Raw genomic sequence first — 7064 nt, forward strand, 5'->3', positions numbered from 1 at the left:
ACAAAGTATATGTGAACTGCTGTATGAAAAGTGAATTTACTCTGTAAATCTTCACCCAAATCAAAATAAAAAATTTAAAAAAAAAGAAAGAAAAGGCAAAAGCAAGCTATGGTTATAGAGGTTAGAATTGTGGTTTCCTTGGTGGGTTAGCCACTGGAGGGGGACACAGGGGAGCCTGCTGGTGTGCTGAAAATGTCATGTGTCTTAAACTGAGTTGTGGTTACTTGGATGTATACATAAGTATAAAACTAATTGAGGTGCGCTCTTAAGATGTGTGTTCTTCACCATATACAATTTAAAAAAAAAAAACAGAAGTTATTTGAAAGACATGAGAGAAAGGTAGTAGGGTTAATGCATCACATTTAAGAGTCAGTAGAGCATTTCAAAGTTCATTTTCACATATGTAATCTCTATTATATATACCATCTCTTTCTTTTAAGTTAAAGTCACTAAAACCAATTAAGTAAATGAATGTTGAAACTGTTAGGCCAGCAACAAATTGAAAAATAGGGTGTCTTAGTTATACAGTGCTGTTATAACAGAAATACCACAAATAGGTGGCTTTAACAAATTTATTATCTCACAGTTAGAAGACTAGAATTCTGAATTCAGGGTGCGAGCTCTACAGGAAGACTCTGTCAGCTCTGGAAGAAGGTCCTTGTCTCTTCTGAGCTTCCACTCTTTCATGTGAGTCGACAGCTTTCTTCCATCATTTCTGCTTACTTGCTGATTTGTTTAAACTCTTATATCTCAAGAGATTGACTCAAAATATACCCACCCCTAATCCTGCCTCATTAACATAACAAAGACAACTCATTTACAAATGGGATTATAATCACAGGCTGAAGTTAGGATTTACAATACATATTTTGGGAAGACATAATTAAATCTACAACATTCTACCCTTTGGACCCTCAAAACTCATCACTGCCACATAAAAAAAACGTTTACTACATCACATCAAGGTGCTCTGGTAGCGTAGTGCCTAAGGCACTTGACTGCTTACCAGAAGGCTGGCAGTTCAAACCCACCAGCCACTCTTCAAAAGGAAGTTTGGACAATGTACTTCCATAGTGATACTGCCTCGGAAATCCAAGGAGGGGTTGCTATGAGTTGGGTCCAACTCAACAGCACATAACAACAACATCACATCCTTCCAAAAGTCTTAAGTTAACTCCAAGTCCAAAATCTCATCTACTGAAGCATCTAAATCAAATATGGGTGAGATATAGGCATATTCCATCCTCGAGTAAAATTCCTCTTCACCAGTGAACTGGTGAAATCTAAAATACAAGTTATCTGCTTCCAAAGTACAATGGCAGATCAGGCATAAGGCAGATATTTCCATTAGAAACAGGAGAAACTGGAGAGAAAGAAGGGATTGTTGTTGTTGTTGTTGTTATGTGCCATCGAGTCAGACCTGACTCACAGCAACCCCTCCTTGGGTTTCCGAGGCAGTATCACTATGGAAGGAGATTGCCCAATCTTCCTTCAGAGGAGTGGCTGTAGGTTTGAACCGCCAGCCTTCGGATTAGCAGTCAAATGCCTTAGGTACTACACTACCAGAGCTCCTAGAAATAGACAGCCCAGCCATCTGGCGGGCTCCAACCGACAGCATTATGTGTGACAGTTGACTGTCTTAGGCCTGAAAGAAGGGATAACAAGCACTAAACAAGTCCCAAACCACCAGAACAAATTACTAGCTCTCAAGCCTTGAAAATAATCCTGTGTTCTCTCAGACCATCTTGGCAACAGCCCCATCCTCCAGACTCTGGGTGTTGCCATGCCCTCTAGATTCTGGGTGGAGGGCCCTGGGCCCTGGGCTTCAGCTCTGCCTTTCAGGCCTACTGGAATGGCAACACTTCTTCCTTGGCTTTGGGTGGCCCCAGTCTCTGAGTCCATCAGAGTTGGCCCAGCAGCCCCATTCTTCTGCCTCTTGGGCATGGCAACCCTGCCCCCTCAGCTTTAGTTGGTAGCTCCATCCCCCAGAACAGTTTAACAGCAATTCTACACTCCAGAACCAAATTGGGGAAGATCTACTCTTTGGAACCTAGGGGCTGTGACCCCAACCTTTGAGATGCAGAAGACTGTGGCCCCACACTTTGAAACTGAGAAGGTCCTGCTTCCTATACTCCTTCCAACAGTTTTTCTGATTTCTGAGCTGCTCCAGGGATGGTCCTTTTCTTCCTTGGAGGACAACAGATATAGCTCCTTTGGCCTGTTTCCTGCTTGTAAAATTCCAAGAGGCTGACAGGGTTCTCTTCTTTTGTGCTTTTTCTGTCCCCTTCAGTCTAAGATGATGGTCTTTTTTCTGCTGTGGTAGTTGGTTAGATCCATCAGTCACAGGTTTAATCTCTTTAACAAAAGACTATACAGCCACATCTTTGGTGAACATTCTAGGACATGTGTCCTTAGTTTGTACAACAGAACTCTCCAAATCTTTAAGTATTGCTTTCATTTTGCATAGTTTATTTTTAAGTCCATTTCTTTCCTCTTGTATTTTACTGTAGGTCACAAGGAGAAATCACACAGGCTCTTTAAGATCTTGCATAGAAATCTCTTCAACCAAGTATCCAAGTTCATCACTTACAAGTTTGTTCTACCTTCCACCAAACATCTGAGCATAATTCAGACTAGTTCTTTGCCACTGTATAAAAAGTATCACCCTTCCTCCATTGGGCAATCACATTCATCCTTTTCTTTTAAAGCCTTACCAGAAGCACATTTAATACGCTCATTTCTAGTAACATTCTGCTGTTGGTGCCATGTATTTTCTAAGACAAGAGATTTTTTTTATGGCTCTCCTTACTTCTTTCTGAGCCCTCTCCAGAACTGCCTTTGAAGTTTATCATTCTACCAACAGTCTCTTCAAGGCAATCTAGGCTTTTACTATTCCAAACTAAACTCACTGCTGTTGAGTCACATCCGACTCATAGCAACCCCTCCTTGGGTTTCCAAGGCAGTATCACTACAGAAGTAGGTTGCCTAACTTTCCTTCTGAGGAGTGGCTGGTGGGTTTGAATCACCAGCCTTCTGGTTAGTAGTCAAATGCCTTAAGCATAGGCTTTTACTACTAGGAACCTTACAACTCTTCTAGCCTCTACCCATTACCCAATTCCAAAACTAATTGCATATTATAGGTATTTCTTAGAGCAGCACCCCACTCTTCCGGTACCAAATTCTTAGTTAGATAATGTTGCTATAACAGAAATACTTTTAAAAGTAGATGGCTTTAACAAACAGAAATTTACTTATTCACATTTAGAAGGCTAGATGTCCAAATTCAGGATATATGCTCTAGGGGAAGAATTTCTGTGTCAGCTCTGGAGGCCGATTCTTGTCTCTTCTGAGCTTCTGCTCCTGGGCAATCTTCATGTGGCTTGGCATTTCTCTTCCCTCTCCTCTGCTAGACTGCTTAATCTTTTTTGTATCTCAAAAGACACTGATTGAAGATACACTATACTAATCCTGCCTCACACAACCCATTTACAAGTGGGATTATAACTACAGGCAGAGGATAGGATTTACAACACCTATTTTTTGGGGGACATAATTCAATCCATAAAAAGGGGTTACGTAGGGTTGCCTATTCTTTCCATGACACATCTGATGGGAAATTGTCATAAAAGTGAAGTTAATACTTAAACTTATTTATTTTCTTGAAGGAGTTCCAAATTCTTTATAAATTAATACCAATTTAGTGACAGGATTTTCAATTCCAAAGACTTTAGTGAAAGGTTTATAAAAAGCCTTAAGGACAATAATATCATCCTGCTTATCTACTTCTTTTTTGAGGGTCAGTAATAAGACAAACAATAAGCAAGTTGTAGTTATACCTATGTATATATCATGGCTCAAATCTTCCTCTTCATCTGAACTGTCTCCATTGAGGAAGCCACTAGCCATATGTGGCTACTGCGTACTTAAAATGTGGCTAGTCCAAATTGGTTTGTCTACTAAGCATGTTTCTAACACACTGAGTTTCAAAACTTTGTACAAAAAAAAATAATAGTATAAACTATCTCATTAAGATTTTTATACTGATTACATACTAAAGTAATATTTTATGTATTGGGTTAAATAAAATACATTAATTTTACCTGTTTATTTTTACTTTTTTAGATGTCACTAATAGAAAACTTTAGGAGCTCTGGTAGCATAGTCCTAAGGCATTTGACTGCTAACCAGAAGGCTGGCGGTTCAAACCCACCAGCCACTCCTCGGAAGGAAGATGGGGCAATCTACTTCCGTAGTGATACTGCCTCGGAAACCCAAGGAGGGGTCGTTATGAGTCGGGTCCGACTCCATGGCACATAACAACAACAACAACAATAATAGAAAACTTTAAATTACATATATGGCTTGCATTGTACTTCTATTGGATAGCAGAGCTCTCAATAAACATGAAAATTTTCATAGTGTCATTATGAAGTTCTCCTGAGAGGACTCAGTAGTTTTCAGAAAGAGAGTTCTAAAATTAAGGGTTAAGATTACTTAATGCTTTCTGGTCAAATGACTGGTCTTTGTCAAAGATTAAAACCTATGTTTAATCTTTAATCTATAATCAACTGCATTTTAGAATGGTCATGTAATAGATGTTCTGCTTATATGAAGTCATGGAGTATTTAACTAGTTTCAACTGAATTTTAGTAACATATAAGCCTGTAGTTCAAACAACTGAATTTTAGTAGCATGTAAACCTGTAGTTCTAAGACTTTTGGGAGGCTTTGAACTACTGAAGCAGAGAAATAACTTTAGAACTCCAAGAGAACTTTCCAGGACACTCTCAACACTGTATTCAACTAACCAAAAATGACAGCTACCACTTAAAACAATTTTGTTTTTATTAAATGTCATAATTAATCTTTACTTCCTATATATATATATATATATATATATATATATATATATATATAATGTATTATGAATATATACAATGCTGTTATATAAAGGAATGGTGGTTCACACAAAACCGAAAACTCAAACCAATTGCCATCAAGTTGATTCCAACACATATTGACCCTGTAGGGCACAGTAGGAACCCCCCCCCCCATAGGGTTTCCAAAGCTATAATCTTTACAGGAGCAGAGTGCCTCACCTCTCTCCTGTGTAGCAGCTGGTGGGTTCAAACTGCCAACCTTCTGGTTAGCAGAAGAATGCCTTAATCACTGCACTACTAGAGCTTCTTGATTTGCACAAAATAGAGAATAAATATTTGTTGATTTTCTCTCTATATTAATAGATCCAGCCTGACCTCTTCAAGTTAATTCATAGACCATCACTGGAGAGCTACTTAGAAGGGTCAAGGAAAAATGACTATTATTGTAAAATATTTATTTTTAACTATATGTATAAAAAATATTCTCTTCAGTAAATGGAATTCAAATTCACACTTGAAAATATTAAGCTATTAAAATCTTCCCTAGGGATTTTCTTGATATGACACCTTCAATGATTTTAAGAACGTAAAATTTTTTTAAAAAATCTTATTTCATGCTCAAAGGCAGGAAAGATCCTACATGTTTCTTAATCACTATGGTTCTCAGCTTTGTGGCTTTTGGCAAATTATAAAAGGTATTATAAAAAGGTAAGAAAGGGTCCTGGCCTGGGAAGTATGCCTTCTTTTTTCTCAAAGGAACACTGAAAACATCTTCTGGTTTTTACTGCCTAGTTTTAAAGAAAGAAAGAGAAAAATAAACTGGTAGAGAACCAAATAAGGTAGCTGATTTAATCTGTTAGCACTTGAATCCTTTTGCTACCTTTTAGGACTCTAGGGATCTAAGAACCCAAGAAAACCTATACAAAATTGCCATTTGTCCTACTACAACATTTTCTGCAAAAAGCGCCTAGTTTTGAACAGAGAAGAAAGTGACCACAAAGGTTAAGAACTTCTTGTTTAGAGGTTTGGTTTAGCAAATGGAATGAATGAATAGTTCTCCCTCACTTCCAGGTCAGCTGTAACTAGCCTTCTGATTTGCTGTGTACCCCCTGAGATCTCAAGACTTGTGTCCGGCTCCCGTTTCACTACTTTATTGGTTATCCTGTTTCTTGGTGTGTGTTTGTATCAGTTGCCTCCAACTTCCCCCTTCCTTGGCGGTTCTACTCTGTATGCCCCTGATAAGTAAGAACAGACCCTGAATGGCTGTTTCCTAGTTTAAGTGGGACTCCAAGTGGAACTTTCTACCACATTATGAACACACCCTTTTTCCTTACTCCTCTACCCTTTGGTACTTCCAGAATCTGCCACAGTGCTGACTAGTCTACCTATGTTTACTTTCTATTTGGGTCTAGAAACAATCACTTTGGCCCTGGTAATTTTATACATGTCAGAGCACATTCCTGTATTGCCCTTCTTAGGTGGTATAAAATTCGTTTTAATTCCCTCTCTAAAAGTATTGTGAGAAAGAAATAGTGTCTGTAGAATGCTCTTATCTCCCCAGAGAAGAAGAATATATAAAATAACATCTTTTTATGTCAATTACTTGGATATTACTACCTCAAGTGGCCCTCCTTGCCTTGACCATTTCTTCCCCACAGTCAGCACAGTGATCATGCACCCACTTACATAGTACCCCTTCCATCCTCTCCCAGCCCCACATTCCAAGTTCTCTCCTTGACTGTAACTCCAGATATTCCTACAACCCTTCTTGCATTGGATAAAGAATTGGAGCTTACTCTTTTCTATACTTTTCTCACCAATAAATTCTAAAATCTTTTCGTTTTCTTATAGCGTGCAGATTGGTAAGTTTTATCTTAAAACTTGGCTAAAATCACTGTCAGGCCCTTCGACATTTCGAATTTCAGGGCAGTGAGTAGATTGGCCAGTGAGGGGCCAAGACACCTAGGACTATTTATAAAAAGAATATCGGCCCCAGGGAGCGGCAGAGAAACACAGCCAAGCTGGGGTCTGAGATCCGAGGCCCCCGAGGCAGCAGCTCCCCTACTGGGCGCTCTTTGCGGCGAGCTCTGGGCAGGGCCCCGACTCCTCCGACCCCAGAAGAGCCCGAGTAAGGCGCCCCCTCCCTTGGGGCAGGGCCCATCCCCAGGGGGAAGCCCGGCCGGGC

This window comes from Orycteropus afer, unplaced genomic scaffold (assembly GCF_000298275.1).
Source record: "Orycteropus afer afer isolate SDZICR_OR568_19922 unplaced genomic scaffold, OryAfe1.0 scaffold00028, whole genome shotgun sequence".
Lineage (NCBI taxonomy): Eukaryota > Metazoa > Chordata > Mammalia > Tubulidentata > Orycteropodidae > Orycteropus > Orycteropus afer.